The following is a 19665-nucleotide window of genomic DNA, read 5'->3' on the forward strand; positions in this document are numbered from 1 at the left end:
GACATTTTAGAAAGTACCACGATTGCGACCCCAGCCAGTTTTTGGTAAGGGGGATTGACGTCGTCCACATGGGCATACGAGGGGGTAACATTAAACAACTCCTTGCCCAACGCGAACTTAAGTGGATCGTGACCTTGGGCACTGTTAGACCCGGGGGTCTTAATGAATCTCTCAATTTTGCTCCGTTTCTGTAGCCCCTCGTAAGATCTTTTGTCTTTCCTCCGTTACTAGGTGTCTGCTTCACCTTTTTAACATTAATTTTTAATTATTTGTTTCTGTGTTTTTTATAGTCGTTTTCATGATGTTCCTGATATCCTTTGAATATTTTCATGATGTTCCTGATATCCTTTGAAAATTTGGACCTCAGACCGGCATGTTGAAATATTGGAAGGACTCAATATATGTCTGTCATATGAACTGCTATTGTATTTATTTATATTTTGTTTGTGACCAACTTTTTTCTATCTTATTATTACTTTCGTATTGTTGGATGTGATTAATCTCTTATTATATTGTGTCTGTTGGATATATGCTCCCTTAAGTATTTCCATGCCTTGGTATGGTCCCGGTCTGCAGTGCGCACGCGCCCGTTTGCTCTTGGCTCCGCCCCTCCTCGGTCCGGCCGCTCGGCGTCCCGGGTCTGTGACTGGGTGCCATGGTAACCCCATGCTCCCAGTCACTTGGCTCGGTAGCCTGGCTGGGCGGGGTGGTTGCGGCGTCGGGGGCCATGGACGCGTGTGCGCCGCTTACTAGCAGCCGCATTGACTTCTGGGTCACATGATTTATCATGTGACCGGAAATATTGGATATAAGGCTCCTTCGGTGGAGTTAAGACACTTCCCCTTGAGAAAGCAAATAGAACGCTGGAGCGAAACGCGCGTCGGGGGTGTCGTCCAACTCTATTGATCCCTTTACCTGGGTAAGAGGAATGTTTAGGTGACTGCTTTCACTGCGTTTGCCACACTATATGCATTTACTATACCGGCAGTGTTATTGGTCTCCTAGAGTGTGTCCGGGATTATAGACTGTTAGTGTTGCAGCACTGTCTGTAAGCCTCTTTTAGGCCTATATTTTGGGACCAGAGGTGTGCAGTCTAGGGTCCATGGTGCTATATATGGACACGGTTATCCATTTTGTACCACCTTTTGCGTGACACACTTTCCGGTACCATTTATATGTTATACATCTTTTGAGGACCAGTGCGGGTTTAAGGGGTGGTCTTTAGTGTCCTTATCTTTAAGTATGTGTTTGTATATGTCTTTTTTTATGTTTCAATAAAATTTTGTACTCTTTTACGTTTGCATTTTGAACGCTCCTTTTGTTCTCCTTTAATTATATATAATATATATATAGCATAACATATTCTTGGTGCTGGGGGTTCTGTAACAATCAGTTCATTACATTTCTTTAATCCTGCTGGAGATCGCGTATTCAAATAATACATCCAAAAGGCCTTACGTGTATGGAGACGCTGCTTGACGTCACCTCCCCGAAAGGGTCTATTCACACGTGGTCACATAGTGGTCATCCTGAGCATACTATTCAGTCTGTTCCTGTTGGGGAATTCATTAGAGTAAAACGCAATTGTAGTAGGGATATGGATCTTGACATAGAGATTAATAGAGTGTCCGACAAATTAAAGCGCCGTAGCTATCCATCCTGGACACTTAATAGAGCGCACAAAATTTTGACCCACAAGAAACGTGAGGATCTCATTTCATGCAGGGAGGGAAAAATTTCTTCTGTTGATTCACGTAACAAATTAATCAAAAATCCCTTTGTTTGTTTTCAATTCAGTCCCCAGTTTAATCAAATAAAAGGAATTATCAACAGATTTCTTCCAATTTTGCATGAAGATGAGAGTTTAGCCAGAATTCTGGACGCAGGTGTCAATATAGTGTCCAGAAGAGCCTCTACTATTGGGAACAGGATTTCTCCCAGTATGTATTCCATTAAAACAAAAAAAGATGAAACTTTGCTTCATCATAATGGTTTTTATAAATGTGGTTCGAATCACTGTAAAACCTGCGCTCATGCCTCCGTTACTAAAACTTTCAATAATTCAGACAATTCGAAGACATTCAATATAAAGCAATATATTAATTGTAACACTACATTTGTAGAGCAAAAAAGGGGAGAAGCCAGCGCAGCCTAAGGTTAAGACGCAATACATAAACTGCAAATGCACATATTAATTTCTAACTGTATTTTCAAAATGAGACATTTAGCAAACAATTGATCAATTCTTTGAGCCACCCCGCCTCTTCACGGCAATCTCATATTGGGGCAGTCCTACACTACGTTTTTTATATTCGCTGTGCCATAAAGGAACTAAATGAACTAAAAGCAAGACCACATTAAAAACATGCTGTACCTGGAGCATATACTGAGTCACCCCCATGGCGCCAGAGTAGGCAAGCGAGGATAAAGGTTGACCAGGTCCAGACAGACATTTCGGATCCAACCTCCACACTGCCCATCCAGAGCCACAGATGAAGAGTGAAACAGGCTGAGGCACAGGTGCATAATTAAACAAAGCCTGAGGCAGGGCAGGGCTGCTGTGTGTGTACAGCAGCCTATCAATCACTGAGACACAGAAAGAATGGCGCACATAACCAGGCATGGCGCACGGCAACAGTGGTGGTCAGCCACTTACCAATAACAGAGCAAAAAAGGGGAGAAGCCAGCGCAGCCTAAGGTTAAGACGCAATACATAAAGTGCAAATGCACATATTAATTTCTAACTGTATTTTCAAAATGAGACATTTAGCCAATATAGTGTCCAGAAGAGCCTCTACTATTGGGAACAGGATTTCTCCCAGTATGTATTCCATTAAAACAAAAAAAGATGAAACTTGGCTTCATCATAATGGTTTTTATAAATGTGGTTCGAATCACTGTAAAACCTGCGGTCATGCCTCCGTTACTAAAACTTTCAATAATTCAGACAATTCGAAGACATTCAATATAAAGCAATATATTAATTGTAACACTACATTTGTAGTGTATAAAATTGATTGTACTGCGTGCCAGCTATCTTATATTGGATGTACCTCTCGGAAGCTGAAGGTTCGTATCACCAAACATTTGTATGACATAGCAAACACGGGTAATTCAACCCATAGTGCGTCGGCAGCATCTAAACATTTTATTGCGCAGCATGGTCGTAGCACTAAGTTTATTCAGGTTTATGGTATTGAACGTGTGAATAGACCCTTTCGGGGAGGTGACGTCAAGCGGGGTCTCTATACACGTAAGGCCTTTTCGATGTGTTATTTGAATACATGATTTCCAGCAGGATTAAATAAACGTAATGAACTGATGTATTATTATTAATACTTAATTGTACGGTTTACCATGTTTTTAATGTTTTGAGTTTTTGCTTTGTTGCCATTTATATTTGTTTTGATTTAGATGTCTAGAACCTTTTATTGGTCATGTGATCTTTTGTGGAAATTTCATTCATTGTGAGTTTATTATTATTATTATTATTATTTATTGTTATAGCGCCATTTGTTCCATGGCGCTTTACATGTGAGGAGGGGTATACATAATGAAAACAAGTACAATAATCTTAAACAATACAAGTCATAACTGGTACAGGAGGAATGAGGACCCTGCCCGCGAAGGCTCACAATCTACAAGGGATGGGTGAGAATACAGTAGGTGAGGGTAGAGATGGTCATGCAGCGGTTTGGTCGATCGGTGGTAACTGCAGGTTGTAGGCTTGTCTGAAGAGGTGGGTCTTCAGGTTCTTTTTGAAGGTTTCGATGGTAGGCGAGAGTCTGATGTGTTGTGGTAGAGGGTTCCAGAGTAGGGGTGATACGCGAGAGAAATCTTGTATACGATTGTGGGAAGAGGAGATAAGAGGGGAGTAGAGTAGGAGATCTTGTGAGGATCGGAGGTTGCGGGTAGGTAAGTACCGGGAGACGAGGTCACAGATGTATGGAGGAGACAGGTTGTGGATGGCTTTGTACGTCATGGTTAGGGTTTTGTAGTGGAGTCTCTGGGCAATGGGGAGCCAGTGAAGGGATTGACAGAGGGGAGAGGCCGGGGAATAGCGGGGGGACAGGTGGATTAGTCGGGCAGCAGAGTTTAGAATAGATTGGAGGTGTGCGAGAGTGTTAGAGGGGAGGCCACAGAGCAGGAGGTTGCAGTAGTCAAGGCGAGAGATGATGAGGGCATGGACTAGGGTTTTTGCAGATTCATGGTTGAGGAATGAACGGATTTGTGAAATATTTTTGAGTTGAAGTCGGCAGCAAGTGGAAAGGGCTTGGATATGTGGTTTGAAGGAGAGATCAGCGTCAAGGATTACCCCGAGGCAGCGAGCTTGTGGGACTGGGGAGAGTGGGCAGCCATTTACTGAAATGGATAGGTTCGTTGGGGCGGTCGCGTGAGATGGGGGAAAGATGATGAAGTTTCTATATATTGTGAATGCACACTCACTTTTATAGCTTGGATAAAGATCCTTTCGGATCGAAACGCGTCGCTTGTTGTCCCGTGTCCCTTTGGAAAGCTTCACAGCCACCGGTTTTAACCCCTTAAGCCCCGAGGGTGGTTTGCACGTTAATGACCGGGCCAATTTTTACAATTCTGACCACTGTCCCTTTATGAGATTATAACTCTGGAACGCTTCAACGGATCTTGGCGATTCTGACATTGTTTTCTCGTGACGTATTGTACTTCATGATAGTGGTAAAATTTATTCGATATACCGTATATACTCGAGTATAAGCCGACCCGAGTATAAGCCGACCCCCCTAATTTTGCCACAAAAAACTGGGAAAACTTATTGACTCGAGTATAAGCCTAGGGTGGAAATGCAGCATTTACCGGTGAATTTCAAAAATAAAAATAGATCATTATTTCCCCATAGCTGTGCCATATAGTGCTCTACACCGTTCATTATTTCCCCATAGCTGTGCCCCATATAGTGCTCTGCACCGTTCATTGTGCCCCATAGCTGTGCCATATACGGTGCTCTGCACCGTTCATTGTGCCCCATTGCTGTGCCATATACAGTGCTCTGCACCGTTCATTGTGCCCCATTGCTGTGCCATATACGGTGCTCTGCACCGTTCATTGTGCCCCATTGCTGTGCCATATACGGTGCTCTGCACCGTTCATTGTGCCCCATTGCTGTGCCATATACAGTGCTCTGCACCGTTCATTGTGCCCCATTGCTGTGCCATATACGGTGCTCTGCACCGTTCATTGTGCCCCATTGCTGTGCCATATACAGTGCTCTGCACCGTTCATTGTGCCCCATATCTGTGCCCATATACGGTGCTCTGCTCCGTTCATTGTGCCCCATTGCTGTGCCATATACGGTGCTCTGCACCGTTCATTGTGCCCCATATCTGTGCCCATATACGGTGCTCTGCACCGTTCATTGTGCCCCATTGCTGTGCCATATACGGTGCTCTGCACCGTTCATTGTGCCCCATTGCTGTGCCATATACGGTGCTTTGCACCGTTCATTGTGCCCCATTGCTGTGCCATATACGGTGCTCTGCACCGTTCATTGTGCCCCATAGAAATCTCTGCCGCCGCTGCTGCAATAATAAAAAAAAACACATACTCACCTCCCTTGATTGCAGCTCCCGGCGTCTCGTTCCGGCGCCTCCATCTTCCCGGCGTCTCTGCTCTGACTGATCAGGCAGAGGGCGCCGCGCACACTGTATGCGTCATCGCGCCCTCTGCCTGAACAGTCAGACGCCGGGAAGATGGAGGCGCCGGCCGGGAAGATGGAGCGGCGCCCGGCGGCTGGAACGAGGACAGGTGAATATGCTATACTTACCTAGTCCTGGCGATCCTCGCGCTGTCCCTCTGCCTGGTCTTCGGTGCCGCAGCTCTTCCTGTCAGCGGTCACCGGCACCGCTGATTAGAGGAATGAATAGGCGGCTCCGCCCCTATGGGAGGTGGAGCCGCTTATTCATATCTCTAATGAGCGGTCCCACGTGACCGCTGAAGAGGGGAAGAAGCTGCAGCACAGAAGCCCGTGGGACGGCAGGGACAGCGCGAGGATCGCTGGGACTAGGTAAGTATACCTCAGCGCCCTCACCCCCTCACCCGCCGACCCTGCCACCCACATTGACTCGAGTATAAGCCGAGAGGGGCACTTTCAGCCCAAAAATTTGGGCTGAAAATCTCGGCTTATACTCGAGTATATACGGTAACTTGCATTTATTTGAGAAAAAAACGGAAATTTGGCGAAAATTTTGAAAATTTAGCAATTTTCCAAATATGAATTTTTATACCCTTAAATCACAGAGATATGTCATGCAAAATACTTAAAAAGTAACATTTCCCACATGTCTACTTTACATCAGCACAATTTTGGAACCAAAATTTTTTTTTGTTAGGGAGTTATAAGGGTTAAAAGTTGACCAGCAATTTCTCATTTTTACAACACCATTTTTTTTTAGGGACCACATCTCATTTGAAGTCATTTTGAGGGGTCTATATGATAGAAAATACCCAAGTGTGACACCATTCTAAAAACTGCACCCCTCAAGGTGCTCAAAACCACATTCAAGAAATTTATTAACCCTTCAGGTGTTTTACAGGAATTTTTGGAATGTTTAAATAAAAATGAACATTTAACTTTTTTTCACACAAAATTTATTTCAGCTCCAATTTGTTTTATTTTACCAAGGGTAACAGGAGAAAATGGACCGCGAAAGTTGTTGTACAATTTGTCCTGAGTACGTTGATACCCCATATGTGGGGATAAACCACTGTTTGGGCGCATGGCAGAGCTCGGAAGGAAAGGAGCGCCATTTGACTTTTCAATGCAAAATTGACTGGAATTGAGATGGGACGCCATGTTGCGTTTGGAGAGCCACTGATGTGCCTAAACATTGAAACCCCCCACAAGTGACACCACTTTGGAAAGTAGACCCCTTAAGGAACTTATCTAGATGTGTGGTGAGCACTTTGACCCACCAAGTGCTTCATAGAAGTTTATAATGCAGAGCCGTAAAAATAAAAAATCATATTTTTTCACAAAAATTATCTTTTTGCCCCCAATTTTTTATTTTTCCAAGGGCAAGAGAAGAAATTAGACCACAAACGTTGTTGTGCAATTTGTCCTGAGTACGCTGATACCCGATATGTGGGAGTAAACCATTGTTTGGGCGCATGGCAGAGCTCGGAAGGGAAGGAGCGCCATTTGACTATTCAATGCAAAATTGACTGGAATTGAGATGGGACGCCATGTTGCGTTTGGAGAGCCAATGATGTGCCTAAACATTGAAACCCCCCACAAGTGACACCATTTTGGAAAGTAGACCCCTTGAGGAACTTATCTAGAGGTGTGGTGAGCACTTTGACCCAACAAGTGCTTCATAGAAGTTTATAATGCAGAGCCATAAAAATAAAAAATCATATTTTTTCACAAAAATGATCTTTTTGCCCCCAATTTTTTATTTTCCCAAGGGTAAGAGAGAAATTAGACCACAAAAGTTGTTGTGCAATTTGTCCTGAGTACGCTGATACCCCATATGTGGGTGTAAACCATTGTTTGGGCGCATGGCAGAGCTCGGAAGGGAAGGAGCGCCATTTGACTTTTCAATACAAAATTGACTGGAATTGAGATGGGACGCCATGTTGCGTTTTTTTGGAGAGCCCCTGATGTGCCTAAACATTGAAACCACCCACAAGTGAAATCATTTTGGGGAGTAGACCCCCTATGGAACTTATCTAGATGTGTTTTGAGAGCTTTGAGCCCCCAAGTGTTTCACTACAGTTTATAACGCAGAGCCGTGAAAATAAAAATTCTTTTTTTTTTCACAAAAATGATTTTTCAGCCCCCAGTTTTGTATTTTCACAAGGGTAACAGGATAAATTGGACCCCAAAAGTTGTTGTCCAATTTGTCCTGAGTATGCCGATACCCCATATGTGGGGGGGAACCACTGTTTGGGCGCATGGCAGAGCTCGGAAGGGAAGGAGCGCCATTTGGAATACAGACTTAGATGGATTGGTCTGCAGGCGTCAAGTTGCATTTGCAGAGCCCCTGATGTACCCAAACAGTAGAAATCCCCCACAAGTGACCCATATTGGAAACTAGACCCCCCAAGGAACTTATCTAGATGTGTTGTGAGAACTTTGAACCCCCAACTGTTTCACTGCAGTTTACAACGCAGAGCCGCAAAAATAAAAAAATCTTATTTTTCCCACAAAAATGATTTTTAGCACCCCACATGTTTATTTTCCCAAGGATAACAAGAGAAATTGGACCCCAAAAGTTGTTGTCCAATTTGTCCTGAGTACGCTGATACCCCATATGTTGGGGTAAACCCCTGTTTGGGCGCACCGGAGAGCTCGGAAGGGAAGGAGCACTGTTTTACTTTTTCAACGCAGAATTGGCTGGAATTGAGATCGGACGCCATGTCGCGTTTGGAGAGCCCCTGATGTGCCTGAACAGTGGAAACTTCCCAATTATAACTGAAACCCTAATCCAACAACACCCCTAACCCTAATCCCAACAGTAACCCTAACCACACCCCTAACCCTGACACATCCCTAACTCTAATCCCAACCCTAATCCCAACCGTAAATATAATCCAAACCCTAACTTTAGCCCCAACCCTAACCCTAACTTTAGCCCCAACCCTAACCCTAACTTTAGCCCCAACCCTAACCCTAACTTTAGCCCCAACCCTAACCCTAACTTTAGCTCCGAACCCTAACCCCAACCCTAACCCTAGCCCTAACCCTAGCCCCAACCCTAGCCCCAACCCTAGCCCCAACCCTAACCCCAACCCTAGCCCTAACCCTAGCCCCAACCCTAGCCCTAACCCCAACCCCAACCCTAGCCCTAGCCCTAACCCTAGCCCTAACCCTGATGGGAAAATGGAAATAAATACATTTTTTTATTTTATTATTTTTCCGTAACTAAGGGGGTGATGAAGGGGGGTTTGATTTACTTTTATAGCATTTTTTCTATCGGATTTTTATGATTGGCAGCCGTCACACACTGAAAGACGCTTTTTTTATACCAAAAAAGTTTTTGCGTCTCCACATTCTGAGACCTATAATTTTTCCATATTTTGGTCCACAGAGTCACCTGAGGTCTTGTTTTTTGCGGGACGAGTTGACGTTTTTATTGGTAACATTTTTGGACACGTGACAGTTTTTGATCACTTTTTATTCCGATTTTTGTGAGGCAGAATGACCAAAAACCAGCTATTCATGAATTTCTTTTGGGGGAGGCGTTTATACCGTTCCGCGTTTGGTAAAATTGATAAAGTAGTTTTATTCGTCGGGTCAGTATGATTACAGCGATATCTCATTTATATCATTCTTTTTATGTTTTGGCGCTTTTATACGATAAAAGCTATTTTATAGAAAAAATAATTATTTTGGCATCGCTTTATTCTGAGGACTATAACTTTTTTACTTTTTCGCTGATGATGCTGTATGGCAGCTCGTTTTTTGCGGGACAAGATGACGTTTTCAGCGGTATCATGGTTATTTATATCTGTCTTTTTGATCGCGTGCTATTCCACTTTATGTTCGGCGGTATGATAATAAAGCGTTTTTTGGCTCGTTTTTTTTTTTCTTACGGTGTTCACTGAAGGGGTTAACTAGTGGGACAGTTTTATAGGATGGGTCATTACAGACGAGGCGATACTAAATATGTGTACTTTTATTGTTTTTTTTTTAGATACAGAAATGTATTTATGGGAATAATATTTTTTTATTTATTTATTTAGTTTTTTTTTTTTTTTTTTTTACACATGTGGAAATTTTTTTTTAAACTTTTTTACTTTGTCCCAGGGGGGGACATCACAGATCGCCGATCTCACAGTTTGCATAGCACTCTGTGAGATCGGCGATCTCACTCATCGCTGCAGGCTTACAGAGCTGCAGCTGCAGCCTGCTCCTGACCCGGAAGTACTCCCTGCAGTCCCCGGATCCAAAATGGCCGCAGGGCTGCTTCCGGGTCCTGCAGGGAGAAGAGTGAGCACATCACCTTGTACCGATCGTCTCAGGAATGCACGCAGGGAGCCCCCTCCCTGCGCGATGCTTTCCTGTACCGCCGGCACACCGCGATCATGTTTGATCGCGGTGTGCCGGGGGTTAATGTGCCGGGAGCGGTCCGTGACCGCTCCTGGCACATAGTGCCAGATGTCAGCTGCGATAGTCAGCTGACACCCGGCCGCAATCGGCCGTGCTCCCCCCGTGAGCGCGGCCGATCGCCTATGACGTACTATCCTGTCGGTGGGAATTAAGACCCACCCCACCTCGACGGGATAGTACGTCATATGGGATTAAGGGGTTAAACAGGATTCAATAAAGATATAAAGCCTGAATTTTATTATGGAGCTGGAACAAGTTTTTCGTTTTCTCTGAGTATAGAGGTGTATGCTTAATGTGTAAAGTGTGTATATGTGCAATGCAAGTTGTGTGTCTGTAGTTTGTGTACATATATGTACTGTGTGTAAATTTATATATGTAATGTGTGTATATATCTATATATGTATATATATGCACCTTATGTGTCTGTATATATACTGTGTGTGTGTGTATATATATATATGCATATATATATATTTATATATATATATATATATATGTATATATATATATATATACAGTGGGGCAAAAAAGTATTTAGTCAGTCAGCAATAGTGCAAGTTCCACCACTTAAAAAGATGAGAGGCGTCTGTAATTTACATCATAGGTAGACCTCAACTATGGGAGACAAACTGAGAAAAAAAAATCCAGAAAATCACATTGTCTGTTTTTTTAACAATTTATTTGCATATTATGGTGGAAAATAAGTATTTGGTCAGAAACAAAATTTCATCTCAATACTTTGTAATATATCCTTTGTTGGCAATGACAGAGGTCAAACGTTTTCTGTAAGTCTTCACAAGGTTGCCACACACTGTTGTTGGTATGTTGGCCCATTCCTCCATGCAGATCTCCTCTAGAGCAGTGATGTTTTTGGCTTTTCGCTTGGCAACACGGACTTTCAACTCCCTCCAAAGGTTTTCTATAGGGTTGAGATCTGGAGACTGGTTAGGCCACTCCAGGACCTTGAAATGCTTCTTACGAAGCCACTCCTTCGTTGCCCTGGTGGTGTGCTTTGGATCATTGTCATGTTGAAAGACCCAGCCACGTTTCATCTTCAATGCCCTTGCTGATGGAAGCAGGTTTGCACTCAAAATCTCACGATACATGGCCCCATTCATTCTTTCATGTACCCAGATCAGTCGTCCTGGCCCCTTTGCAGAGAAACAGCCCCAAAGCATGATATTTCCACCACCATGCTTTACAGTAGGTATGGTGTTTGATGGATGCAACTCAGTATTCTTTTTCCTCCAAACACGACAAGTTGTGTTTCTACCAAACAGTTCCAGTTTGGTTTCATCAGACCATAGGACATTCTCTCAAAACTCCTCTGGATCATCCAAATGCTCTCTAGCAAACTTCAGACGGGCCCGGACATGTACTGGCTTAAGCAGTGGGACACGTCTGGCACTGCAGGATCTGCATGGTGGCGTAGTGTGTTACTTATGGTAGGCCTTGTTACATTGGTCCCAGCTCTCTGCAGTTCATTCACTAGGTCCCCCCGCGTGGTTCTGGGATTTTTGCTCACCGTTCTTGTGATCATTCTGACCCCACGGGATGGGATTTTGCGTGGAGCCCCAGATCGAGGGAGATTATCAGTGGTCTTGTATGTCTTCCATTTTCTAATTATTGCTCCCACTGTTGATTTCTTCACTCCAAGCTGGTTGGCTATTGCAGATTCAGTCTTCCCAGCCTGGTGCAGGGCTACAATTTTGTTTCTGGTGTCCTTTGACAGCTCTTTGGTCTTCACCATAGTGGAGTTTGGAGTCAGACTGTTTGAGGGTGTGCACAGGTGTCTTTTTATACTGATAACAAGTTTAAACAGGTGCCATTACTACAGGTAATGAGTGGAGGAAAGAGGAGACTCTTAAAGAAGAAGTTACAGGTCTGTGAGAGCCAGAAATCTGGATTGTTTGTTTCTGACCAAATACTTATTTTCCACCATAATATGCAAATAAATTGTTAAAAAAACAGACAATGTGATTTTCTGGATTTTTTTTTTCTCAGTTTGTCTCCCATAGTTGAGGTCTAACTATGATGTAAATTACAGACGCCTCTCATCTTTTTAAGTTGTGGAACTTGCACTATTGCTGACTGACTAAATACTTTTTTGCCCCACTGTATATATATACACACACATATATATATATATACACACACACACATAAACATGCACTGTATATATGTGTGTATGTACTATAATGCTGCAGAATCACAACCCCCAGGCCGCCCACACTTTATTTCTGCAGCTTGTAGTTTACTGGCTTGTGTAGCAGATTTGTGGAAACAAGTCTATCTTTAGGCTATGTGCCCAAATTGCAGAATTGCTGCGGAAGTGTCCGCAGCTTTTCCGCAACTCCCTGCCTCGGGTAAAACGCATGTGGAATTCGCATGCGTTTTCCCGCAAAGCACAAGCGTTTTTAGCTTGCAGAATGCTTGCGTTTTCCAAGTGATTTGAGGCATCGCTTGGAAAAGTGCTTGACAAGTGTGACCAACTTTTTACTATTGATGCTGCCTTTAAAGCATCAATAGTAAAAGATAGAATGTTAAAAATAATTTAAAAAATAATAAATATGGTTATTCTCACCTTCCGATGGCCCCCGATCTCCTCAGCAGCGCTCCCGGTACGTTCCGTTCCCAGGGATTCTTTGCGCAAAGGACCTTTGTGACGTCACGGTTATGTAACCACAACGTCATCCCAGGTGCAATGCATCCCTGGGAACGGAAGCCGCCGCGTGCACCGCTGAGAGGTGGGAGAACTCCGGGGGCCATCAGAAGGTAAGTATATCCCTATTTTTTATTTTAATTCTTTTTTTACAGGGATATTGTACTTAGGGCCTGGAGGAGAGTCTCCTCTCCTCCAGACCCGGGTACCATCCGCACATGAAGCGCTCACTTTAGGCATGGTGGGCATAGCCACATGCGTAAAGTGAACGTTTCAGTGCAATCCTATGGCTGTGGAATTGCCGTGATTCCGCAGAAGAAATGAACATGCTGCGGATTTTACCGCTATGCGATTCCCATAGGATTGCATGGGAATGTGGTTTTTAAGCGTTTTTATGCATTTCCGCTGCTGTAAAAAATGCGGCAGAAGCGCATAAAAAACGCAACGTGGGCACACAGCCTTAAAGGAAACTTATTACTAGTGTTTGAGTCTTTCAACAAATGCCACCAACCTTATCTGCTCTGTGCTGCATTACACCTACATGTATATTGACTCCTGACCTCCTGTTTACCCCCAAACAAAACATTTGAGTTGCTCCCACGCTGTATTTAAGTGAGGCTGGTCGGGCGTCATCTCTGGTTTGTGCGCCTCCTTTCTGCTCCTAAACGTTGTTCTTCAGCTCTGATAAATACGGATGACTTGTCATCCACATAGCCCAACAAAAACTTACATCTGCACAGTAGCATCGCCGTCTCGCGCACTGTCACCGGGGCTGGAATTACTTCTTTTGTTGCATATCCAATAATGTGCCTTGCTCCACCTGCAAAGAGGACGGGCCGACAATGCTACTGAACAGGCGCAATGTTTCGTTGCACTATGTAGATGACAAAGGACGAGTCATCCACACCAATCAGAGCTGGAGGACAGCAATTAAGAGCAGAGAGGAGGCGCACACACCGCAGATGGTTTTGGAGCTATACAGGGGAAGGCAGGACTCAATATACACGTTCGTGTAATGCAGCACAGAGCAGATAACACTGGTGACATTTGTTGAGGAACAAAAGGGGAGAAGCCAGCGCTGCTTGTGGTCAGAACGCAATACGAAAAGTGCACTTGCACATATTAATTTCTGACTGTATATCAAAATGAGACATTTAGCAAACAATTGATCAATTCTTTGAGCCACCCCGCCACGTCACGGCATTCTCTTGGGGCAGTCCTACTCTACGATTTTTATATTCGCTGTGCCATTACGGCTGTGTTTTTACATTTGTTGAGGGACTCAAAAACTGGTGACAAGTTCCCTTTAAATTTCTAAATAGCTTTCAACACTTTTTTTCTTTTCAATCTGCTTTTTTTGTGGGGTAGGTGGGGTGGTGCTATGCCTCATCTACCTTTTCCTTAAAATGACACATCCTTTTAAAATGCAGCAATTTTCACATCATTTACGTGTGATTTGGTTTTGTTCTCATATCGATATAGTCGTCTTGGCTTTGTTGCCATTTCTGTATAGTAAAACTGGTTCTGGTGTTCTGTTATTGGTATCGGTGTAATAAGTTGTTTCTGTGGCCTGATCACATTTTTATTTGTGCACTGTTGGGGCTTGTGCTGATACTGTATCATCGGTCTGAGTGCGATCCATGAGAAATAAACATTGATCTCACTCAGACCAATGTTAGTGTATGGACCGTGCACATGTTCAATATTTACCTCAGACAGACGAAGCCATCTTGGTCCCCCGAGGAAGCCATTGCGAAACGCGCGTCGGGGCACGTGGCTGCAGATGGACACTAACACGGGTAAGACCATTTTTTAATAAATATGACCACACAGTGCTGTAGGTAGGGAGTTCTCTATGAATGGTCACTGACCGAAGTACAGGGAGAAATTTCCAGGATATTTTAGCATTATCTCCTTCCAGGACACATAGGATGTGGTCATCCCTATATCTTTAATGCACTAGGCACTTTAGTTTAATTTGAAACCCAGATTGGGGATAATACTGATGACTGTATCTACTATATAATTGTCTAAGGGTCACTTCCGTCTGTCCTTCTGTGTCACGGATATTCATTGGTCGCGGACTCTGTCTGTCATGGAAATCCAAGTCGCTGATTGGTCGTGGCTGTTTTGCCGCGACCAATCAGCGACGGGCACAGTCCGGCGGCAACATGGCCGCTCCATCCTCCCCGCAGTTATTGCCCCCTCCATACTCCCTTCCAGTCAGCGCTCACACAGTGTTAATGGCAGCGTTAACCGACCGCGCTATGCCGCGGTGTAATGTACTCGGTTAACACTGCTATTAACCCTGTGTGACCAACGTTTTACTATTGATGCTGCCTATGCAGCATCAACAGTAAAAAGATCTAATGTTAAAAATAATAAAAACAATTAAAAATAGTTATATACTCACTGTCCGTCGGCTCCTCGGATCCACAACAGGCCTTTCCCGCTCGCGACGCTCTGGTAACCGTTCCATGCTGCGATCTCGCGAGATGATGACGTAGCGGTCTCGCGAGACCACTACGTTATTATCTCGCGAGACCGCAATGCACTCTTGAGACCGGAGTGTGGGAGGAGCGTCGGTAACCGCTTCGCTTGGATCCGGGGGCTCCAGAAGGTGAGTATATAACTATTTTTTATTTTAAATTTTTTTTTTTTACATTGCTATATACTACGTGGGCTGGGCAATATACTACATGGGCTGTGCAATATACTACGTGGGCTGTGCAACGTGGCTGGGCAAAATACTACGTGGGCTGTGCTATATACTACATGGGATGTGCTATATACTACGTGGGCTGTGCAATATACTACGTGACTGGGCAATATAGTACGTGGCTGGGCAAAGTGACTGGGCAATATACTACGTGACTGGGCAATATACTACGTGGCTGGGCATTATACTACATACTACGTGGCTGTGGCTGGGCAATATACTACGTGACTGGGCAATATACGTGACTGGACAATATACTATGTGGCTGGTCAATATACTACGTGGCTGGGCAATACACTACGTGGCTGGGCAATACACTATGTATCTGGGCGATATACTACGTGGCTGGGCCATATACTACGTGGCTGGGCAATACCGGTTTTTACGTACCGGTAATAGGATTTTACGGAGCCACGACAGCACCCCTACGAGAGAGGGGATCCGCCCACCTTCCGGACAGGAACCTACAGGATTTAAAGGGGCGGTCCCCCTCACCACTCCAGTTTGTGTTTCAGAGTATAAGGGACACCGCCATTGAGTTAGTACATAAACATATATACTTAAACATTACTAAATACCATCACCTTCTAAAGAGTGATTTTTAACAAGCACACTTTCCCCAAAGGGTGCAGAAACCAGTGAATAACTACGGGGGGGGAGGGGGGGGGGGGAATGTGCGGGTGCTGTCGTGGCTCCGTAAAATCCTATTACCGGTACGTAAAAACCGGTTTTCCTATCGCCACGACAGCACCCCTACGAGAGATTTTCAAAGATCAATCACCTGGGAGGGACTACAGCACTAAGTACTGTACGGCCAAAAACTAAATTGGCCTCTGAAGATAAATCAAGACGATAATGTCTATAAAAGGTGGAAGGAGATGACCAAGTTGCCGCCTTACATATTACGTCTATGGAGACGTCCGCTCTTTCCGCACAGGATGAGGCCATGGCTCGAGTGGAGTGGGCCCTGATGCCATCTGGTGGTGTCTGGCCTTTAGCAGTATAAGCAAGATATATGGCATCTCTTATCCATCTGGCGATAGACGCTTTAGTTACACTCGCCCCTTTCCTTGGATTCTGAAAGGAAATAAACAGAGCCCTACTCTGCCTCCATGGTTCTGTTTTGTGTAGGTACTCTAATAGAGTTCTTCTGACATCTAACATGTGATATTTCTGCTCGTCAGCTGAATTCGGATTGTTACAGAAAGATGGTAAAATTATTTCTTGACTTCTATGAAATTTGGAAGCTACTTTTGGTAGGTATGCTGGATCAGGTTTTAACACTACCCTGTCCTGAAAGACCATTAAATAAGGAGGGTCTATCGACAAAGCTTGTAAGTCACTCACTCTCCTAGCAGAGGTCAGGGCTACTAGGAAGGCTGTTTTTAAGGTTAAATTTTTAATGGAGACCAAATCTATTGGCTCAAAGGGGGCTTCTGTTAAGGCGTCTAAAACCAAATTTAGATCCCATGGTGGTAATCTAGGAATATATACTGGGTTACTACGTTCAGTGGCCCTGATAAATCGGGAAACCCATCTATTTCCCGCCACATCACTGTTATATAACGCTCCCAAAGCTGATACTTGGACTCTAAGGGTATTTACCGCCAAGCCCAATTCTCGGCCCCTCTGTAAAAACTCCAGAATAGCCGGAATTGGGACCTTGCCAGAAAAGGGATTTTGGTAGAAGGCAAGGAACTTTTTCCAAGTTTTAGCATAGATTTTAGTGGTAACTTCTTTCCGGCTATTTAAAAGGGTAGATATGAGAGCTTCTGAAAACCCTCTTCTCCTCAATAACTCCCTCTCAAATTCCAAGCTGTCAGATGCAGGGATTCCACATTGGGATAACGGAATGGACCCTGAGAAAGAAGCTCCGGTCTGGTCGGCAGTACCCAGGGGTCGGACACAGACATTGCCCTGAGTAACGAGAACCATGCCCTCCTGGGCCAAAAGGGGGCAATCAGGATCACTCTCGCCCTGTCCTCCCTGATCTTCCTGAGGACTAACGGGATCAGACACATTGGAGGGAACGCATAAGCTAGAGGAAAATTCCAGTGTATTTGAAGGGAGTCTATTATACAGGGCCTGTCCGTCACCCGAAGAGAAGCGAACTTCCTGGTCTGCCTGTTCTCTCTCGTTGCGAATAGATCGATAACGGGCAATCCCCACAGGTCCACTATCTGTCTGAACACCCGTCGATCTAGAACCCATTCTCCCTGACGTAGAGAATGACGGCTGAGGTAATCTGCCTCTGTGTTGAGCTCTCCCCGAATGTGCACAGCTGATAGAGAGCGAAAGTGGGCTTCGGCTATTTCGAGTATGTCTGTGGCGGTGTTCATTAGGGATCTTCACCTTGTACCCCCTTGATGGTTGAGATACGCCACTACTGTTGTGTTGTCTGTCTGGACTCTTACATGTGAATCCTGCAGAGATGGAAGCAACCTGAGTAAGGCCTTCTTTACTGCTGTGAGCTCTTTCCAATTTGAGGACTCTTGAGCCTCTAAGAGAGACCATTGCCCTTGAGTCCAAACATCTCCTATGTGAGCTCCCCAACCTATCGGACTGGCATCGGTTGTGACCGTGTTGTCTGGTACTACACTCCAGCGTACTCCTTTCCCTAAATGTCTTCTGTTTAACCACCATCTCAGACTGTGTAGAGTGGTGGTGGAGAGCCTGAGTCTTCCGCCTAATTGCCCTTGAAGACTTCTCTCTGTATCCAAGACTTGGGCCTGTAACACTCGAGTGTGGAATTGAGCCCACTGGACGGCTGGTATGCAGGACGTTAGAGATCCCAGAAGGGACATAGCGTCTCTTAAAGTCAGATCTGGCTTCCTTGTTACCGTACTGACTTTGTGCACAACCCTCTGCTTTTTCTCCTCCGGAAGGAAACATTGTTGCACTTCCGAATCCAGCAGAATACCTAGGAAAGTCTGAGTTGTTGATGGGTCGAGTCTTGACTTCTCCATATTGACTATCCAACCCAAGTCCTGTAAGGAAGATATGACATGATTTAGGCGAGTACTACACTGGCCAAAGGAATTTCCTACTACCAGGAAGTCATCCAAGTAGGGTATAATTAACGTATCCTGTTCCCTGACATAGGCCATTACTTCTGCCATGACTTTAGTAAACACCCTCGGTGCCATAGATAGACCAAAGGGCATTGCAGCAAACTGAAAGTGTCTGACCTGGTCGTTTAAGCGCACTGCCATTCTGAGGAATTGTTGATGATCCTGGTGAATGGGCAGATGGTAATACGCATCTTTTAAATCCAGGACTGTCATATAACATCTGGGAAAGAGAAGATTAGTTGCCGTTTTAATAGATTCCATCTTAAAGGCATGATACTCTAGATGTTTGTTTAATCTCCGTAAGTTTATGATGGTTCTAAAGGATCCATCTGGCTTGGAGATTAAAAATAAAGGGGAATAGAACCCTTTTCCCTGTTGATGTTTTGGAACCTCCACTATGACTTTCTTCCGTCTTAGCATTTGGACCTCTTTTTCAACGGCCTTTTGTTGGTCTAAGGAATCAGGGGCAGTTAAGATATAAAATTCAGAAGGTCTTTCCCGGAACTCTAATTTTAACCCTGAATTGATTATACCTAGAACCCAATTGCTCGAAGTTATTTTGGCCCATTGAGCATGGAAGTATTTTAACCTGCCCCCTACCGGAAGATCTCTATTAACGATAGTTTCTTCTTCTTCTTGAGGAAGATGACGAAGCGTTAAAGTCCGAACCTTTCTTTTTTGGGTCTGATGGTTCCCAGTCTCGGTTATGGTAAGGTCTTCGGTATTGGAAGCGTCTCCTGAAGGTATTCCTAAAGGTAGGATTGAAAGCTTTAGGAAAACCTTTCTTCCTATCCTCAGCCTTAGCTAGGATATCATCCAATACCGGGCCAAACAGGTACTCACCCCTACACGGTATTGTACACAGTTTAGCTTTCGCCTGGGCATCCCCTTTCCAGGTCTTAAGCCATAGGGCTCGGCGAGCAGCATTTGAGAGACCTGCTGATCTTGCCGCCAATTTTAAAGAATCCACTGACGCGTCCGCTAAATACGCCACCCCTTCACGTATTTGCGAAAGTGAGTTCAACATCTTGTCTCTGGGCACCTTGGACTTCAGCTGTTCTTCCAGTTGGGATATCCACACCATGACGGATCTAGCCGTACACGTGCTAGAGATAGCAGGTTTGAA

Source organism: Ranitomeya imitator, chromosome 7 (assembly GCF_032444005.1).
Source record: "Ranitomeya imitator isolate aRanImi1 chromosome 7, aRanImi1.pri, whole genome shotgun sequence".
NCBI classification, from domain to species: Eukaryota; Metazoa; Chordata; class Amphibia; order Anura; family Dendrobatidae; genus Ranitomeya; species Ranitomeya imitator.